Source organism: Sturnira hondurensis, unplaced genomic scaffold (assembly GCF_014824575.4).
Source record: "Sturnira hondurensis isolate 20B ecotype Veracruz unplaced genomic scaffold, ASM1482457v3 Scaffold0013063, whole genome shotgun sequence".
NCBI lineage: Eukaryota > Metazoa > Chordata > Mammalia > Chiroptera > Phyllostomidae > Sturnira > Sturnira hondurensis.
Genome location: NW_028085694.1, coordinates 5921099 through 5942920, shown reverse-complemented (window position 1 = coordinate 5942920; position 21822 = coordinate 5921099).

Here is a 21822-nt window from a genome sequence, read left to right as displayed (position 1 = left end):
CACCCCACATCTGTGTTACCCCCACTTTGTATATTAAGCTCCCTTCTGTCCATAATACCTGTCATGTCTCTCTCTCTCTCTTTTATCCTGACAAAAACACAGACTGACACACTCATTCCATATACATTTTCTTAGTGCTTAAGATATACCCAATGCTGGACCAGACTGAGATTGCCAAAGGTAAAGATAAAGTCCTGCCTTCAAAAAGCTGAAAATTGGTGAGAACACTGAAAAATGAGCACAAGGTGTAAGTGAGAACACATAGGTAGCTTCCCTAATGCAGACAGGGTGGGTCAAGAAGCACCCTCAGGAGGAGTGAATATCTACATTAAATCAAGTTAGGACCCTTGCTACCCATTAATCCCATAGCAGGGACATCTAAATTTTCAGAATAAAAATATTCTAAATTATGTCTCTGAGTACAATTTACTTGAAATGATTCAAGTGTAGCTGTATTTGCCAGTAATAATCAATAATAGCCTTTTATATAAAATCATTTTGATCACAGGAACACAGGGGCATTTAACTTTTATCTTAGCGTATACAGAGTTCTGGCGAATTTCTACACAAAATGCCAGAGTGTTTCTTTGCACAATTCGATTTCCTTCTATGGAATCCCTAAACAGGACCGCCTCAAAATTCATTCAGTGCTTGAGCTTCCCACCCAGCACTGTATCATCAACATGAGGATGCACACTACAGTCGGAACACTGCCCCGTCAGCTCTTTTACAAAGATCATAAACAGCAGTGGCCCAAGGATTGATCCCTGAGGAGCCTCCATAATGACATCCAGTTAAATCTGACATGACACTGTTTAATAACACAAGAGGTGTGTGCCCTCTTAAGTAGCTATCACACCAATTAATTAATGATGATGCCATACCTTGTCCATTCCATTTATCTGGCAAAGAAGTATGCACTGCCAATTAGGAAATAAAATAATGTTTGAAGCAACATTAAGTTATTTATCTAAGAAAAGATCACTGGACTTGATCGGTAACCCTGATATGACTGTGCACATACCCTTTCCTTCAGTGAGCTGTGACTATGTTAACATCTTACTTAACTACGGAAAGAGAGGCATAATTTTAACTTGGAAATGACCATTCGCCATCGCACGCTAGATCTTCTCAGTGAAGGCATATTAGACATAATTGCAGTAGATGAAGCTTTGAAGTAATAATCTTGCATGCTCACTTAAATAGTTAATAGGACAATCTAGTTTATTCGTACTTTGCAGGAAGTCATTTACACATTTTTACACCTCTGAGTAAAGTCTAAAATGCTGTCCAGTGCCAGCTTTTCTTGCCAATTTATTTTCAGTTGAGGAGCTGCAAATAATTGCTGTAAAACAAATAAAGTGAAGAACCAACAGAAACTACATGGGCAGTATATGGTACTGGGGGAAAAGAAGAAGGAGAGAGAAAATAACTTCTTCTTTTATAATCAGAACCAGGGAGGCTGACAATGAGAATAAAGGCCTTCTTATCTTGGAAGCTGTGGGAAAGGCAGAGAGGAGGGGAGGAACATGCTTTGGCATCTCCAGCAGCCCGAGATAATGATGATGATAATGCCACATGATTGCACTTAATGATGTTGAATCAATTTATGATGATGAAGATGCGTTTTAACTGGAATCCTGTAATGTCCCTTATTAGGAGAAAGACAGAGGGAAGGAAAAGCATAAAGAAAAGAAAAAGGGAATTGGAGAAGGAAGGCAAAGGAAAAAGGATAAACAAGTCAAGTAAAGAGGGGAGGAGAGATAGATGAATTAATTATTTGCACTATCAATGCTAGTGCATTTAGTATTTTCATGATCATGTTAGTGTGGGCATCTTTTTCAAACCTATATGATGGATTTGATAGAGAAGATATTTTCTAGAAATAAAGAGATTTCATTGTATTTACTAGGAAATAATGGAAAAAATAAGTAATGTTTTTATCCACTTTTCTACTGCTAAGTGTTGGCAAATAGGGTCAGACTGTTTTATTTTTATTTTTAAAAAAACACAATGGGCAGAAATATGGTCAAAATGTTCTCCTTCTTGCAGAAAGGCCAAAGGAACAAATGACTGTTGTCCCCACAGGTCAATGCAGGCCTGGTCAGAGGAAATCTCCGTTCCAGTGTCAGAAACTCTCCTACTCTCAGATGCAGCTGCAGCAACGTTTTCATAGGAAAGGAGGTTCAATTGAGTGCTTGACATTTGGAAACTGCTTATTTCCTCCAAAACTTCAGCCTTTACAAACAGAAAAGTCATAAGTTTTCTATAATTACTATCTGGGGCAAGTGCGAAATGGCTATAGATTGCAGAATTGCTTCTGCTGGATTTGGTTGATATTACAGGGGTTTTAAAAATAATAATGAGGACGCTTATGTGAAAGCACTCTCCACATTAGGATTTCAAAAGGTTTTAAAACCTTAATTGTGTAATTAGAGGCCTCACCCACCATTAAGAACGCACCTAATTATCCAACTGCTCTAGAAAATTAAGGATAGCTATCTTAATGCCACATAAAGGGAAACTGAGGTTGATAGAGATTGAGAGATTAATGTCGGATGTCTCAACAAAGCACTCTGAAATTAAGGCCTCTGGTGACTGACTGCTTGTGATAAACCTGAATTTACAGGAAATCAAAATGTCCATGATATGATGGGATACTTGAAGTCTGTGCTACTCCAGATGTGGTCCATAGACTAGAAGTACCTCCATTACCTGGGAGATTCTAGAAATGTAAATTCTTCAGCCCCTGTCCCTGACCCACTAAAATCAGTCCCTTGAAAACATGGAGCCAAGAAATCTGTGTTTACCAGCTCACTCTGCTGGTGACTCCCAGATTCATTATATTTTGAGAGACTCCAGACCTCTTTTAACATATATTTACTTCCCTCTTTCTTACTATATTTTTGTGTGGATTGCAAGTTTTAATAATATTCTTCAAATACATTTAAGATTCCACTAGAGTCTGAATTATTTGTTAGTGCTTGGGCATTTCAAGGAAACATGTTCAATATAGTCCTGTTTTTTCAAGGAATTCAAATTGGTTCTGATAGGTTTCTCAACTGCATTTATATATGGATTTGCCCTTTCCCACCAGTTTCTTCACCTTCATTCATTCATGACTTGTGAATTCACATACCCTTGTGTGTCTTCAGAAGTGAGTTCAGCCTTAACTTCCCCCATGCCCACTGGAAATTCCTAATGGTAAACCACATATTTAACAAACTTCACTTTGCCAGTGGCTTTATTATCAACTGGCAGCCCAGTCTTCTCCTTCGATTTAGAAGACTAGGATGAGACTTTCCAAAGACAGTGTCGTTGTCTTCTCAGTGCTCTCAAGTGCAATGCTTACGTGCAGCCTGTAGCCTTCACATCATCTCTGTCCTCACCAGCAGAAGCCAGTAATGTACCATCTTGCTGCTTCCCCAGCATTAGATACATCTCTCCTGTAAAACCTCAGTAGCATTTCCCTCTTTACTTTTTATTACTTCTAATTTACTAGTATTTTTTTTTAAATCATTGTTACCACTAGCATTAGTGATCTGATGCCCTCAGTGGCCAGCAGAAGAAATGAAAAAAAATCACCTCAAGGCTCTGGTGGGTTGTCCTCCTGTGGGAGGCCTGTGACCTTTCTTTACCATTGTTAGGGTCACTTTGCTGCAGTAAGTCCCTCTTTAGAGATTCTCTTTGGTAGGTTTTCAAAGATCTGCTCAGTAGACTGAAACTGTCCCTGCTCAATAGAGATTGATTGTGAGCACTGATTCTGAGAGGCTAATACAGGAGAACACTCCCTGCTGAGAAAGCGATGCCCTACTGAAGGAGGCATGTTGCCTGCTATGATATCTGATTGGTTTCCATTCCCTTTTTGATTTCACAGAGGTAAATCCACAGAGTTGTAAGGCTGCTTTTAAATTTCTCTGTCTGTGGATCCTTTATCAGTCATTTCGCCTTTGTTGGTTTTATGTGTATCAGAGTTAACATTTCTATTTTCCGTTAGCTTTTAAATATGTTCTCTATTCTTTTTTTCCTTTATTCTTTTTATTTACAACAAGGGTGATATCAAATGGTTAATATTTATATTCGCTTGAACTCTTTAAGGAAACAAGATCTACAAGAAGATTTCATGTTTAGCTGGACAGATAGATGAGAATTCATGTGAGACAAGTAAAAAAAAGGTTGAATGATGGTGTAGAACTAAAAAGGTTTGAGGAGGGGGAAGATAAACCTTTAGGTAGTGCAGGGGTACAGGGAGAAGAGCAGGAATTAAGTGGCCCTGGACAGGGCCATGGGGGGAGGGGCGTTACAGAGGAAGGGTGTTGAGAGAAAGGTTTTGGAGGGAGAGTAAGAAGAGGTATTTGCAGATAGTAAGATATTTATGGAATAGTAAGAAGAGTTTATTTAAAGATAAACTTTGAGGAAAATGAGAAATGGTTTAAGATGTTGAGGAAATTGTGTACCTGAATTTAAAATGGATGTGCTTTATTTCATTCTATGAGAAGTAAATAAAAATTTTTAAGTTGCTCTTTAATGTTTTGGACTCAGGTAAATTTATTTCTTGAAGACAACATTAAAAATTCTCTTAATTATATTTGTGTTTAAAATGTCCATTGCAATGGGAAAAATATATAATTCAAAATAAAGAGACATGCTATACAAGTCAAATGAAGAACTTAAAAGATTGTTTTCAGATGTGCTGTTTGCAGTAAATTCTTTCTTTTTTTACAAAAATTTTTCTTGTTTTACCTTCTTTCTAGGTTTTCCAAGGAGATTGCTTTTTCTGAGGACATGGTTTTAGATTGAGACTTCTATTATTTAAAAAGAAGAAAAGCCTAATATCACAAATGCTACCTTCACCAGCCAAATAATAATAGCCTTCATGACTCTATGGGAAAGTTGAGACATTGAAGGTGTGTAACCTATGTCCCATGGAAGCCAATGTGCAAATGGCAGCCCTTGCATATCTATTAATATCGATAAGAAATTACAAGTCTACAATTCATTTGAGGATTGCCTGTGAACAAAAATAGGGCCACATAGTAAAGCTGATAAGCTCAGCAGAGGCCTGCGTGGTGGGCCCTACAAACTCACAGACTGAAAGTAACCACACAGGATGGTCTAAACATAAAGTTTTCTAACTAAAAGCAAGTTGTAGTGGGTAGTAACATCCTAGTACTGTAGCTTTCTTGACAAAGGTCAATCTTTACATTATGTGAGCCTGTACATTGTCTTTTTGTATCTAAAAATAATATATTTTAGAAATGTTAGAGTAATCTTCTTTTCCAGACCCTTCAGAGCATGCTCACTAGCAGAACACAAGATCACAGAACTCCTCATTATAATGTTGTTCCCTGAATACCATGTCTATGTGCTGTAAATGTCAATTATTAACTATCCTATGTACACTAATATAAAAGTAGTATGCATCTCTCTTTTTACTTTTTCTTCAATCCCAGAGACTTCCTCTCTTTGCTCTTTTCTTTCCTCTTAATCTACTACCAAGGGTAGATTTCACGTAACCCTCTTTACATCTCCTCTTTGATTTCAATGTATAAAATAAACTACAAAACTGACATTCTCTGGAGCATTTTTTCAATCCATTGAGGTTCTGTTTCCTGGTAATTGTCATCAGTTTGGTTCAAATAAACTCTTATAAGACTTTTTTTTAGGTTTATTGTTCTTTCACTGACACACTACAAGCGCAAAAATGCCCCTAAAATCGTTTCAATAGTGCAGTGAACTCACTGCATTTTGGAACAAGTCTGGTGGGTGACAAGATCATTTGACTTCAGTTTGCTTTTTTATAGACTCATTATTTTGTATATGGATAGTAAATGTGAAAAAAACACGATTTTTGTAAACTTGTTTATTTTAAATATGCATGCTATAGATAAGTGATTTTCAGTCAGTGTGCTGCAAGAATTTTTACAACATGTAATACCTGACTATTTAGTCAGGGGCAGTGACCTCTTTTCCTTTAGATTGTGAAATGAACAAAATGACAACAGCCAACACAATAGCCATCTGGTGTGAATGAATTAAAGTTATACCTATTTTTTGCCAGGTTGTCCAAAAAATATAATAGTTATTTGGTGTGCCACAGAATTTCAATAATGAGTTTATATGTGCCATTAGATGAAAAAGGTTGAAAGTCGCTGCTGCAGATGTTAAATTGTAAATTAGTATTTAACTTTGACTTACCTAACTCACTTAACTTTTTAAATTTAACTTAGTCCCTGACCAATCAGTTATATTGAAATATATGGAATCCATGAATTCCTTAGTCATTTTTGGCAGATATTGATGAAAATATTTCTGGATTATGTTCATTAATTTTTCCATTATAGACTGACAGTATTGTTAAAATGGTTAACAACACATGGTTTAAAACATACAGATTCATTCTTAATGTTTTGAGATGTGCTTTGATTGGACTTCTAAGTCTTGGGAGTTATTTCTTTTTATATAGAGCCATTAAAGTTAATAATTTTCTTTCACTTGAACTCAATGCCAAAATTTCTATGACACTTTTTTTTAGTCCTCTTACTTTTTTCCCACCGTTTATAGCCAGTTTAGCACTGGTGTCAGCCAACAGCAACATATATTGCTCTATTAGTCACTACTCATCACTAAATAATGATTCAATAGACCAGGTTTAGGGCCTCAAGTCATTTAGATCAAAAAGAAAACAATTACACCATGCGGATTGCTTAAGTATACCAGAATTATATTTGCTTCACAGCGAAGTAAAGACCATTTAATTTTTCCAGGTCTGAAAGTTGGTCTGCATTTTGAATTTTCCTCCTCAGCTCCTTAAATAACCTCATCAAAATCTTTTACCCTCTTAGTGTTTGTTTTCTCATCTGTAAAATGAGGATAATTATCCTTACCTATCTCATAGGGATGGTGTTTAGATGAACTAATTAATGATTAGAAAGTGCTACAAAAATGCTCAGTATTATTAAGGGAAACCTAAGTGTTTTCAGTGCCTTTGGGTAAGAGTTCTATTTAGCTGAATGAGTCCCAAGAAGTGTGTGATAGCCTGCTAAGCTGCTAGCTCCTTCCCTGAGGACAGAACACTGGCCCTGGGACCTTGCTCTTTATTGCTGTTTTATTAGCTGAAGAACACAAAGGTTGCCTATGTAACAAAGAACACTGACACCTGTGAAGAGCTGCAAAGTCATGACAAGATACTGCACTTCAACCTGAAAAACCATCTTGAACTACCTATTCAGAATGCATTAAATCTCTGTGGGATGTAGTAATACTTACAACTTATAATATACCCTTATACAAAATGAAATCAGCTGTGGATTTTCTTTACAGGTTAAGGAGTATTTGGTTACATCTTTAGATTTTACCTTTTGCCAGGCGTACTCATGGTTTCTGGCAGACTCATCGAGCTATGAATACACAGTGTTTCTCTTGTTAAACTTCTTGCATAAGCATGTGCAGAACAATAGGCCTAATTGCCTCTTTCACTTCTTTCTGGATACCAGATCTCTTGGCAGTAGAGAATGAGAAAGGTTCCTCGGGGTTTTTACCTGCTTTTTAAAAAAAGTTTATAAATGTTTTTGAATTCTATGCAGACCTTTCCCCCTGCCATTTTCATTGCTTTACTCTCAATTTTCTTTCCTCCCATTGGTCCCTTGTGGTGTCACTAACTGCTCTCCCCCCCCTACAATTCTTTCTTCATACCAGCACCCATGCTGTCTCCTTAAAAATAAAGCCTATACTCCTTTTCTTAAAGAATACAGTACCTCCTCGGGAACTCTTTACCTTCTGGACAAAGGCCAGTGTACTCGGGATGATAGCTGAAGTCTCTCCCATACAGGCTATAATCTTCCTTTTAGCATAATCTCTCACAACTCCAGAATGTCTGATCCTAGAACCTGACATTCGTGGGAACAGTTCTACACAAGGAAAGTTTACTTTGTCTGAAAGGTTCTTTCCTCTTCAGTTAAATGGTAAGTATTGGTCTGTGAAGAATTTGCTTTGCTGTCAGTTTTTTTTTATAAAATTTTAATCATTTTTCACTTTAAAATATTTCTCTTTCTTGCGAGATCCATTGTACATTTTAGGAAAATTTTTACTGAACTCCAATTCCTGTCTTCTGTTCTCCTTAAAGGGTGTGGTGCAGAGTGGTACCCCTATGTCTCAGCAGCTTGATTTAGTAACTGATGCCGTCAAAGATAATAATTTACCTACTAAAGAAGTTTGTTATTAAGATTAAATGAAATAATGCATGTGAAAATGATATGCTGTATATACAGTGTATGCAAATGCTACAGAGATGTAAGATGTTATGATAATACTTACCGCTTTGTGTAAATGAATTTGTTAGTTGTATGAATGTTTGCTTCCCCCAATGGAATACACACTTGTGCATGTGCACCTGTCCAGAAGGTATCCAGCCATGTACTATGAAAAACAGAGACATTTATTGAAGAAGACAAAAGATGTAAGAAACATCGTACATAGGACAACGATGCCTCAGTCCCCTTCAAGGTAGGCATGTTGGGACCTTCCAACATTGGACCTTCTTCCAATCCCCATCAGGTGCCCCATTGTATTTTCCTGAATCTCACTGATGGTCTGAAATCTCTTCCCTTCCAAAGGTGATTTGGGAAAGCCAGAAGTTGCAGGGAGCCAAATCTGGGTTGTAGTGGGACTACACATTTAAAATGTGATTGCCACACAGTACACACACTCACTTCACAGCATCTTCTGTTCCCACTGATCAGTACAGTGAAGTCGTCATTATTCACACATGTGTGTTCTTGACCACACTTCTTGGCTGTCAGGTTACATTAATGTTGCACAAACCAGAATGGCTGGACTTTTTCCAGACTGACCTTCATATATATTGTTTTTGTAATTATGCATTGTTTTTCCCAGGATCTATAAACATGCCTAGGTTAAAGTTATTGTTTTGATAAATATTGATTGAATGTATGAGAGGAAGCAAGCATGATATAAATTTCATGCTTATTTCTAGTTGCATGGGGTTCCCTCCCTTCCTTCCTTCCTCCCTTCCTTCCTTCCTTCCTTTCTTCCTTCCTTCCTTTTTCTTCCTTCCTTTCTTCCTTCCTTTCTTCCTTTCTTCCTTCCTTCCTTCCTTCCTTCCTTCCTTCCTTCCTTCCTCCCTCCCTCCCTCCCTCCCTCCCTCCCTCTTTCTTTCTTTCTTTCTTTCTTTCTTTCTTTCTTTCTTTCTTTCTTTCTTTCTTTCTTTCTTTCTTTCTTTCCATTTATTAATTCACCAAATACAATGTACAAGGCTACCTGTTAGAAAAGGAACATTGCATCATTTCTTGGCCTTTTGGCTAAGATGAAGTGTAGAAAAAGAACATTGCAGTATGTCTTTAAAAGATATTCACTTTACCTTGCTAAATATCCTAAATAAAGAATGGATTTAAATTTTTTTTACACTGAATTACTTCTCAGGCTTCCAGTCAAGATGGAGGCATAGGTAGACACACTGTGCCTCCTCGCACAACCAAGGGACAAAAATCATTAAAAAAAAAAGAACTGACAGATAATTAAACTATATGGAAGTCTGACAACCAAGGAGTTAAAGACGACACCCTCCAGACTGGTATGAGGGGCAGAGAGGACTCCCGGCAAGGCAGCAGCTGGTGGAACAGGTGGTCTCACATTTGCTCACAGATAAACTGGAAGGAACAACTGGGGAGCAAGACAGAAATAAAGCCTCAAACCTTTGACTGAAAATACCTGTGGGGGTGGAAGCAGGGAGAGCACCTTCCAGCCTCACAGGAGAGTTTTTTGGAGAGACACACAGGGTCCTAGAACATACACAAATCCACCCAATGGGAATCAGCACCAGAAGGACCCAATTTTCTTGTGGGAAGTGGGGGAAGTGACTGAAATCTGGTAGAGAGCAGAGCACGTGACATTGTTCCCTCTTGGACCCTTCCCCCACATAAACATCATAACTCAGTGACATGGGTGATGAACCACCTAAGCCACCCTGATGAACACCTAAGGCTTTACCCCTTACTACCTAACAGGCAGGCCCAGACAAAAAAATATGGCCCAAATGAAACAATATATCAAAGCTCCAGAGAAAATACAACTAAGTGACGAAGAGATAGTCAACCTATCAGATGCACAGTTCAACATACTGATGATCAGGATGCTCAGGATCAGGAATTGGTTGAGTATGGTCACAAAATAGATGAAAAAATGAAGACTATGCTATGTGAAATAAAGAAAAATGTACAGGGAACCAACAGTGATGGGAAGGAAACTCGGACTCTAATCAAAGGTGTGGATCAGAAGGAAGAAAGAAACATTCAACCAGAAAAGAATGAAGAAACAAGAAATCAAAAAAATGAGGAGAGGCTTAGGAACCTCCAGGGCATCTTTAAATGTTCCAACATCTGAAGCATAGGGGTGCCTGAAGGAAAAGAGGAAGAGCAACAAATTAAAAACTTATTTGAACAAATAATGAAGAAGAACTTCCCAAATCTGGCAAAGGAAATAGACTTCCAGGAAGTTCAGGAAGCCCAGAGAGTCCCAAAGAAGTTGGACCCAAAGAACACACCAAGACACATTATAATTCCATTATCCAAGATTAAAGATAAGGAGAGAATCTTGAAAGCAGCAAGAGAAAAAGAGTCACCTACAAAGGAGTTCCTATAAGACTATCATCTGATTTCTCAAAAGAGACCTTACAGGCCAGAAGGGACTAGAAAGAAGTATTCCAGGTCATGAAAGGCAAGGACCTACATCCAAGATTGCTCTATCCAGCAAAAATTTCATTTAGAATGGAAGGGCAGATAAAGTGCTTCTCAGATAAGGTCAAGTTAAAGGAGTTCATCATCACCAAACCCTTATTATATGAATTGTTAAAGGGATTTATCTAAAAAAAAGAAGATAAAATATATGAACAGTAAAATGACAGCAAACTCAGAGTTATTAAGCACACCTAAAACAAAAACAAAAACAAATGAAGTAAACAACTAGAACAGGAACATAATTACAGAAATGGAGGTCACATGGAGGGTTATCAGTAGGGGAGTGGGAGGGGGAGAGAGGGGGAAAAGCTACAGAGAATGAGTAGCATAAATGGTAGGTACAAAATAGGCAAGGGGAATTTAAGAATAGTATAGGAAATGTAGAAGCCAAAGAACTTATAAGTATGACACATGGACATGAATTAAAGCAGGGGAATGTGGGTGGAGGGTGTGTGCAGGGTAGAGGGGAATAAAGGGGGGAAATGGGACAACTGTAATGCACAGTCAATAAAATATATTTTCAAAAAGAAGTACAAATGGTAGTTACAGAATAGTCATGGGGATTTAAAGTATAGCATAGGAAATAGAGTAGCCAAAGAACATCTATGCTTGGCCAACAGACAGGGACGACGGTGTGGGGATTTCCTGAGGGTGCTGGATGGGGCGGTGTGGAGGGAGAAAAATTGGGGAAATCTGTAGTAGTATGACCAATAAAATAAAATTTAAAAAATTATAAAAAATTTATACTGAATCATAATTGAAATTGGGATGATAACTGCCTTTGTAATTTCTTTGTTTTGGGGATATAATTAACTTAGAACTTATTTGACCTAAAACAACTTTACACATTGGTGGAAAAAATAAATATTTACTTATCAAACATAACCAACTGGACAAGTCTTAACAATGCCATGAATAAGGCTGTTTAGGTCTTAAGAGAATAGTTGATCTTGTTCCAATTTGTAGTGGGCAGTAAAAAATATATCTGGGCAAGTATTCTTTTTAAATTAGCAGAGAGGTTACGGGAGAAAATGCATCAAAATAGAAACTTTGTTATTTCTCTAGGTTCTATTTGAAGCCTAGCTTTACTCATGTATAGAGTGCTTTAAATTTTAGTTAGTAGCAAAGTGAAAAACAGTTAAAAATTCCAAGCTTGTTACTGATTCTTTTTTTCTTTTTGTATAGTTTTAGATTCCTTTACTTGCAGTACTACATTTTTTATTGTCTATGAATGGGATTAATACTAATATCAGTTTATACAACATTTTACTGCCTTTTAGACAATGGTGGTTTATTCAACCATGGAACTGACATAAAAATTCAGAAAACGAGTTTGGCACAAGGGGAAAAGTCACTGAAGACATTTCCTAAAAGTTAAAGAATTATATTTTACATAACACAAAATGCTACTGAGTTCACCATTTGTAGGGCTCCTGACAAAGCACTTTTTCAAAGATGGAAGAGCAATTTAAACTTTTCATTAAAAGCCTTTTCAATCTCAACTGAATAAAGCCAGCTGTTCTTTTCACTTCCTCTTCTATAGCAGCACATCATAAACATTTAGACCAGAGCTCAGGATGACACCAAAACTGCTTATCCACAACTGCCTCCTTCCCCCAAATCTGAGGGAGGGTAGGAGCTGGCAAAGGATAAAGACGAGATGTCTTAATCAGAGCTCTGCCAATTGCTTGATCTGCAGGAGCTTGCCACCTGCAAATAACAAAGCGGTACTGTTTTAAGAGCGATGTTTACTAGGTGGAGAAGAACAAACAACTGTCCTGTGAGGCAGTTGCTGTGCAATGCTGCTCTGCTCCTCCAGAGCCTCTGCACGTACCAAAGACTGAACCTAGAACCCACGCTTACGGTTCTGAAGAGGACAGGAGAGTCCATGTGCCATTGTCTCCCATTCCTCTTGCTTTGGATGTTCTTTCTTCTCTTTTCTCTGGCTCTTCTCACGTATAAGTCCTTCTAAACGAACACTTCCTCTAAGAATCTACCCCTCTGTTTCTTTTCTTTCTTTAGTGGGCTCATCGTTTGCAAACCTTCAACTATGATCCCTAAGGATGCAACTCCCAATTTTTTTATTGTCTCAATACTGTTTTATTCTTCTGGGATCAAGCCTTGTGTAATTCACTGTCTCTTGGATCCCTCTCCAGTGTCTCCTCTGGGCTAATCCATTTGGCACCCTGCTGTTCCACATAATCGCCTTGAAGCACATCTCAGATAATGTCACTTACCTGCTCCAACCATCAAGATTTTTTTCTTAGAGAAGAAGATCTAAATGCGTTGAGACAGAATTCAGGCTATTTCACAATTTGTCTTCTGCATTTTCCTTCAATCTAATTTTTGTTTCTTTTATGCATTCTTTAGGACATTGCTTTCCAGTAGAAATATAATATGAGCCATATATGTACTGAATTATTTAGTAGCCATGTTACAATAAAAGTAAAAATAAGCAGGTAAAATGTTTAGTGATCTGTTAGATTTATATACTTTACATAATTTGGGTACATATATAACTTTTTATATTAGCTCCTTATATTTGTTTGTATTTATGTTTAAAATGCTAAATAAATAAATGATAGAATGGTACAAATAATATATAATCAATATAAAATTAATGATTAGGTAATTACATGATAGCTAGCATGAAGATGACCTTAATTGATCTCTACCAGGACCAAGGACTCTTGATTACCATCATGTGATATCCTGGAACACTGTATCAGGCTTGGTTAATGTGACCAACAGAACAGAGCAGATGATATGTCACTTCCAGACTAGGTTATGAAAGGTCTTGTGGCTTCTCTTTGTCTTGTTCTCTCTTGACTTGTTCATTCTGAGGGAAGCCAGCTGTCGTGTAGTGAGGGCACTCAGGTAGGCATTTGCAGAGGCCTATAGAGAAGAACTGAGATTTTCTGCTGAAATCAGGAGAGTAGGGAGGTATCCTGCCAGAAGCCACAGAAATGATCCATCATGGAGCAGGTGCACTGCCCCTGTCAAACTTTATGACTGCATACTCCTGAGAGACCTTGCGTCACAACAGCCCAGCTAATCCAATTCTGTATTCCTGGCCCTCAGAAACTGTGTGGGTAATAAATTTTTATTGTTTTAATATCGACATTTTGAGGTTATTTGTTATGCAACTATTTTTAAACTAGTGCAGATTTGGGTACTCTCCAGTGGGGTGCAGTTGTAAGAAAGCCCAAAAATGTAAGAGTGGCTTTGAAACCAGGCAGTGGATAGAAGCTGTAAGATCTTAAAGGAGAGTGTTACCGAAAATTAAGAGCCTTGTAAAATCTGTTTTTAGAAACATGATACCCTTCTCTATGAATGAAGGAAATTAAGTAAAGTCTTAGTATGTAGTTTCAAAAAAGTTTAGCAACATTGTTGTTTATAATAACTTGGAATGTAGAAAATGTGCTCAATGAACTGGATGAGCTACCTAAGAAGATTTCCAGGCAAAGTGGTGAAGATGCCAACTGGATTCTTCTTGCTTCTTATAGTAAAATGAGAAAGGAGAAAAATAAAGTAAAGGAATGGTTGCTAAACAAGGAAGTACAAGAATTTGATACCTTTGAAAATTTCTAGCCATTTCAAATGGTGAATGATGTTAAAATGTAATGTTTTATGAGTAAAGATCAAATCCATGGTCCTGTCAAGAGAACATGGTTCAAAGATGATGTTGCAGATGGGACTGTAAATCCTTGAAGACTTCAGAATGATCATAGGTATGACCCCAGAATGTAGTACAGTTCAGTCAGGTGAAAGTCCTTCTAAAAAGTTTTAAGTTATCCCTCCCAGAACCTCTCTAACAGTAGAACTTCTAAATACTTAAGGGTCTTGTCCCTCAGCCATCTTGGGAGAAACTCAAGTAAACCAAGACTCATTTTGAAGTGAATTATGGGTGTGATGTCTGTCTAACAGAATGAACCCCAGTAAGAATCACAGGAGATCCACAAAGTACTAAAGATTATGATATTCACAGAAACAGCGTCAGTTTGGACAGAAAAGCATAAGCTAATATGAAGTGAAAATAAACCCCCTTCAATGATCAGAATTCTACAGTCAGGAGGGAGGTTGAGAAAATTGCACCTGCAAACAGTCTTTCCTGGGAATGGAAAGATGAGCCAATGGGTAGAACCAAGAGCCCAGAGAGTGGGGCTGAAAGCCATGGATAATGACTCCTGAGAAGGAACGGGACTGCATCAAGAGATATCCAACCCTGGCCTGGCTTAATTTCAGAAAGGTTGTGGGCTGGAAAGTTCTTTGTGCTTCCTTTATCCCTCCTTGGAAACAGAGTATATGTAATGGTTAAATTACTCCTATCCCACCACTGAATGCTATGCACGTGGGGGACATAGAACTTGTTTTTTTAGCTTTATCAGAACAGGTCTTCTGAGCTTGAAGAGCTGTACAGCTCCATACACACTTGCCTGATCCAGACGTCAAGGTTCTGGACTTCAAGCCAATACTGTGGTGGGCTGAGACTCTGGGGGTATATGGGAAAGAGTACGCAGATTTGGCATGCAAGAAGAATATAAATAACTTGTAGATAAAGGGCAAACTATATTTAATGTATCTCTTCCCTTCAAGAGGTAGAGCCAAATTCCTCTTCTCTTGAGTGTGAACTAGACTTAATGAATAGTTTCTAATGGAGAGAGAAAGGTAGAGATAATATTGTTTGACTTTGGAGGCTAAGTAATAAAAGGCATTAGAGCTTCCTGCTTGCTTTCTGTCTTAGATCACTCACTATGTGGGGAAGCCAGATAATGTGTCATGAAGACTCTTATTTATGGTGATGGTTGATGTGGCAAGAAATGTGGTCTCGGACCAAGAACAGCTAATAAGGAACTGAGGTCTCCTGCCAACGGAAGTGGGAGCTATACACCGCAGTGTGAATCCTCCAGCCTCACCCGAGCCTTCAAATCTCTGCAGCTTTGGCTGACATCTTTATTGCAAACTCATTAGAGTTAACAGTAAAGCTTTCTCTCACTTTTCTGACCTACTAAACTTGAGATAATTATTAATGTTTTCAACTACTAACTTTTTAGTGTAAATTGTTATGCAGCAATACATGAATTATATGTTTTATAATTTTTTTAAAAAATGAAGCAAATTTCAATTGAAACTAGTGTCAAGTGTTTACAGCCACGTGAACAGTGGCTACCATATTGGACAGTGTAGCTGTAGAAGAAAAAATGTTTCTTAATGAATTTAATACTTCTAGAATTCCCACACTTCCCAATGTACTTATTTTTGTCCTTTTATCTCTTCTTCATCTGGTGACAAGCTCCTTATTTGTAATATCTCAACGTTTATTAACTTTCAGTGATTCTACTGTCTAACCACTCAGATTTATTACCTTTCACCTTTTTTCTTAGCACCATTGTTATAATTTGTTACATGTATCTTTTTTTATCTAGACTGTGAGAATCCTGAGAACAGAATCTATGCATTTAAAAAAAAAACATTTGCATGTGCTTAGCCTACTGCTTACCTTAGTGTTTGGTAAGATTTTGTTACTATATAAAGGTAGACAGTAGACAACTACAATACTTGGCAATGATGACATGGAGTTCTTGCATTGCATGAAAAATTGACTCACAAGATTCTTGACCATTGTCGGTATCCTATAAAATGCATCATAAAAATATGTAACTCCTACCTCAGGGCATCGAAAAACATGACATATTTCTCTCCCCCGAATAATTACATGCCGCTTTGTTATGCAGAACATAAGTAATTGAGTGGAGAGGGTTGTCCTGACTCAGTAAAGGAAGTCCTATTTCACAATTTCTTTCCTCTGTCCCTAAGAAATGGCCTTTGTGCCAGAGCGAAAATTGTGTTTCAGGTCTTCCTATGAGCTAAAATCTCTGCTAAGCATTCTCAATATTTTATTGCAGATGCTTGAGGTAGAAATATAGTAGCACAAATCCTAGGTCCAGAGAGATTTACTTCTTTTATTTGGCTTACAAGAAAAATATCTAATTTTTGTTTTTTTTGTGGGTGGCAATTCTCCAAATGAAAGGATAATTTATAAGAATAAGTTAAAGACAATGAACCCCATAGGTCATGATTAAGCAGAATGCCGAGATTTTATTTACTAATAGACAGGGTACAGGGTATTTATTAGTAAATAAATTCCCTGTCTTTTTAAAATTTTGCAGAGACAGGAAAGCAGATGGAGGCAGAGATGGGAGTCTCACTGGTAGTGGGTTACTGTTGTGAATAGTAGCATGAGAGTATTGTCTCACCACTTGAGCTGTGAGTTTCCTCTCAACACCATGTGATGACTCAGATGCCGAACTTTTGTGTCATGCTTCTTACCCCTTCTATAACAGAAAATGGACTGCCATACCTGGATGATCGCTCAGCCTTGAAGTGGGGTGGGGTGGTGGTGTTATCAGATGGATTGACTTTCTTGACAATTTTTACTAACAAAGTACAGCTTTCAGACTTTCTTTTTTCTTCTCCCCTAAAGGAAGGGTGCCAGAGGGAACATGTCTTGTTCTTGTCATGTTAGTGAATTGTAGAAATATTAACATCCTGGACGACAAAGCTATGGAAGCCAAGGGCTGAAAGCTTAGCGATCCATATATTTTACAACATACACCCTTAGGCAGGGCTTTTGGGTTGTGGTTGTTTAAAGGGAAAAAAAAGAGGGGGAACCAAGAGAGACACATGGAAAGTGACTTTTTTCTTATGTAGGTCTTCAGGGTGGGGGCATCTATTCTTTAGAGAGGATTTCCTTTGTCTGCATTTCCATTGCTCACAGAGGGATTCTGCATGGACTCAGGAAAACACTTCTGCAGCAAGGCAAACTGATAGGTATTTCCATGCTCACCTTACATTAATTTGTACAAGGGAAATTACTGTGGACTAATGGAGTTCCTACTTTCCATTTGCAGCTTTTCTGTCGGTTTTCTCAGGGAGAGTGTAGGACAGGAAATTTGCTTATGAAAACCACCTAAAACTTTTCTTTTTTATATCTTTTTTATTGTTGTTCAAGTGCAGTTGTCTATATTTTCCTGCCACCACATTCCCCTATCCCACCTCCCACCCTCAATCCTTCCCCACTTTGGCTTTGTATATGGGTCCTGTATATATGCTCCTTGAAGACCCTTCCTCTTCTTCCCCCCACTACTCTCTTCCCCCGTGCCCTCTGGTTACTGTGAGTTTGTTCTTTATTTCAATGTCTCTGGTTATATTTTACTTGCTCATCTGTTTTGTTGATTAGGTTCCATTTATAGGTGAAATCATACATTATCTTTCTTTGACTGGCTGGCTTATCTCACTTAACATAATGTTCTCCAGTTCCATCCATGCTGTCACAAAGGGTAGGGGCTTCTTTCTTTCTGTTACATAGAATACCATTGTGTAAATGTACCATAGTTTTTTTATCCACTCATTTACTGACGGGCACCTAGGTTGCTTCCAATACTTGGCTGCTGTAAACTGTGCTGCTATGAACATTGGGGTGCATAGATTCTTTTGAATTAGTGTTTCAGGATTCTTAGGGTATAATCCCAGAGTGGAATTACAGGGTCAAAAGGCAGATCCATTTCTAGTTTTTCTGAGTAAATTCTATACTATTTTCCACAAGTGGCTGCACCAGTCTTCATTCCCAACAACAATGTACTTTTCAAAGTAGTCTTAAATCCTAATACTTAGAAAATTAAGATTTATTTTTCCTAAAAGGTCATGTTAACTTGTTTTCAAAGAAAGTTCTGAGTTTTGTTTTTTCTCACCAAAACTCTCAATATGCCAAAGAGGAAGCCAAGTTTAATGTATGATATATCTGCTCTTAAATACCTGAATCAGTTACGGTAAGGACCTGAAGGACCTAGTGATATCATATAGAGGCCTAGAACTAATAGCAAAACAACAACAATAATAACAACTATGCTGGCTAGTTCAAAAAGAATGACTGGTGATAGCGTTATGCTGTTCAGAAGTAAATGAGATTATGCTTACACATGCAAACTAGAGACATGTCAATTCTCACCTATGGGAAGCAGAGGGAAAGTGCACTGTTATGACTATAAAACTAAATCTGAGCCCTGGAAATTAAGTTTGACTATGCATCTAGACAACAATAAAAATTTTGAAAAAGAATTTATCTCTATGCTTTTTCTTACTTAAACTGAGAAATAGCCTAATTTTGTGTGTGTGTGTGTGTGTGTGTTTTCAGGAGCAAAATAATTTTTAAGCCCTTTCTATTTTCAGTATCTTGACCCCTCAATACAATATAAATCTGAATTCCTTCATTCTCCCCCTCTATAGAACATTGATGCCATAACCATTCCTCATAGCCTTCCCACACATACCTGAAAAGTAGAGAAAAGTCCCATTTGAACCAATTGGTCAGGGGCTAACTCCAGCTTCTGTAGTGGGCTTTGCCTAGTAGTTTGCAGAGATGCTGAAACCACCACAGAGGGACTGAAACCATGAGTGGCTGGTAGGACTGCTTGGCCCTGTGATTTCATCTTCTGGCAGTTCTCTGGGCACTGAAAACCAGAGATGGATATCTTCAGTTTTGTTCCCCACTTCAATTCAAAGCAGGAAACACAATTTACTGGAAAGGATTTTATAATCTCTAGGTAAAGTATACAAATAATCATTTTAAAACACAGCAGAGAGCTAAGGGTTTGCTGTAAAGTTTACAAGAAAAAAAATCTAATGTTTAAGTATATATTATAATAAATGCAATACTACGCACTTCTAAAGGGTGGTAGAAACCTCCTCCTCCTTACTGGTCTCTTTTTTCTAACTCCTGTTTTCCAAATGGCTTCCTGCAGCATTCACTGTATGCATCTGAACTGTGATTCAGGCTCTTCCCAATGAGGTTGGCTTCTGGGTTTTATAAATGTCCCTCCGTCATTTTCTCCCTGTATCTTCACAACCATTTTAAAACTCTTGTTGGTGGGTAAGTAATGATGAAAGGGAGCAGACAAGTGACCTCTTGTGTATTTCTGGAGAAGTAATTAGTGAGTTAGATCCCCCAGAGACATGGGTGATATATTACTTCGAGTAGGTGGTTTGGCACTGCCGATATTGCTCCACCCACACAACTCTAATCCACTTAGGTATTTTAAAGCAGAGGTAAAACAACAACAGCAGATGTGAGAAAATGTGTTTATAAACAATATATGTGTGTTTTCAGGGTTGACACAGAGAATCAAGAGACATTCGTCACATACTTCATGTCACACTGACAACTGATGGTGGAAGTAGGTAGATTTCAGTAAACCCTTTAATGTATATTTCAGCAAAAACCGATAGGAAGCTCTGAGCTTGGATTTCACAAAAGAAAAAATAAATAATGCAAACTAGGTATACTCATTCTTCACCTTCCTCTAAGGGTAGCCAGGCTTAGCATTATCTCCAGAGACATTTGCTGTGGCCTAAGTGTGAACAGAAGATTGGACTGCAGAGCAGTATATTACTTTGAATAGTCACAGTAGCGATGCTTATTTCCATGCAAATGTTCTATTTCCTGTTGACAATGTCAAGCTAAATATTTAATTGATCTCATTAAACATGTTCAGGTATTTTTAAATTCACAGGTTGTGAATTTAAAATAAGCCTATATTGATTAAAAGAAGACACTGGGATAAAAATTCTTCTAACTCTCATAAATATTGTGGTTGAAACCCCTTAGCATGCTCTATATCTACAGTTTTCAGGCCAATTTACAAATTGTTAATCACCAATGGTGAACAGCATGTCTGACTCTGGTAGGGAAGAGATATTGAGCTCTTGTTCCAAAGAAATATATTTTTTAATCCTATAATGGGATTGAATGGAATGTTAATCTAATCCGCCCCCCACTCCCGCCCCTTCTCCATCTTTCTATCCACTTCCCGGTCTCTGAAGAGTGAATGCAAATGCCTACCTTGCATTCCACCAGTACCCATTGAAAGCCTGACTGACATCACTAATTGGTCATAGCACTCTGGCTTAGATATGGTGTCAGAATCCTTGTCAAAACAGATCTCTTAGAAAGCCACTCAATATTTCAGAATTGGTTCCTGAGATGAAACCTATTTAACACTGTCATCTCAACTTTGAACAGATATATCGGCTTCCTAGCTCCTTATAGACTGATCTCAGATCTCCCACATACATATTTCTTTTAAGCTCACATGATTGTTCTTTGATTTCCAGATGGTAGGGGGCAGATTCCTGTCTCCCTAGTAGAGGCTAAAGTTCAGATTGTCCCTTTGCGATGTGAGTACCAGCCTGTTTCCCATTCCAGACAGACTACTAGGACCAAAAAGAGTAGCATATATATTATAGAAAAGCAGAGAAAATTTAGTGTTAAAGGCCAAAACAGATCGATTTAATCTGCTCACCAAGATATCTATAGTTATTATAAATACCTGTAGATCTCAATTTTGCAAAAGGTCTCCATTGTGCATGGTGTGCTCATTTATCCAAAGTTTCAGTCTCTCTTCTCTGAAAAAAAAAAAGCCAAATAAGCAACAATCACCCATGTTTTGTGAGACTGGGAAGAAGGGGATGGGGAGTGAATGGATGAGAAATAATGATAGCCTCAGCTTAGCTTATATTCATCCATCCATTATTTTATTCAGTTGCTTTTTAACATCTGTGAAATGCCAGCTGTAGTAAGCCTAACAAGAATGTGGTTCTGAGCCAAATAGACTTAAAGAGCTTATGGTCTGAAATGGAAGGGAAAATTAATCAAATGATGCACAAATTTGTAACTACAGATTGTAATGAACCCTATTAAAGGGCAGTAGAGGGACTGAAAAAGACAGAGCTGAGAACTGATGTAGTCTGGGAGATCAGAAGATCCAGGTGTAGTCTGGAAGATTTCTGGGGATGTAATGTTTAGGATAAACTCTGAAGTCTGAGTAGGATTTAATCAGGTGGAGGGTAGATGCAGGAAAAGTAAGAGCCTTCCAGGCAGAGGGTGTAATGTGCCAAGTCCTTCAGGCAAGATGGTGCATAATATCTTTGAAGGTGTTTATGTGACTGGAGAGAGGAATGAGGGCAATATGCCAGTAAGTGGTGGGAGATGTTGCTAGAAGGCTAAGCAGGG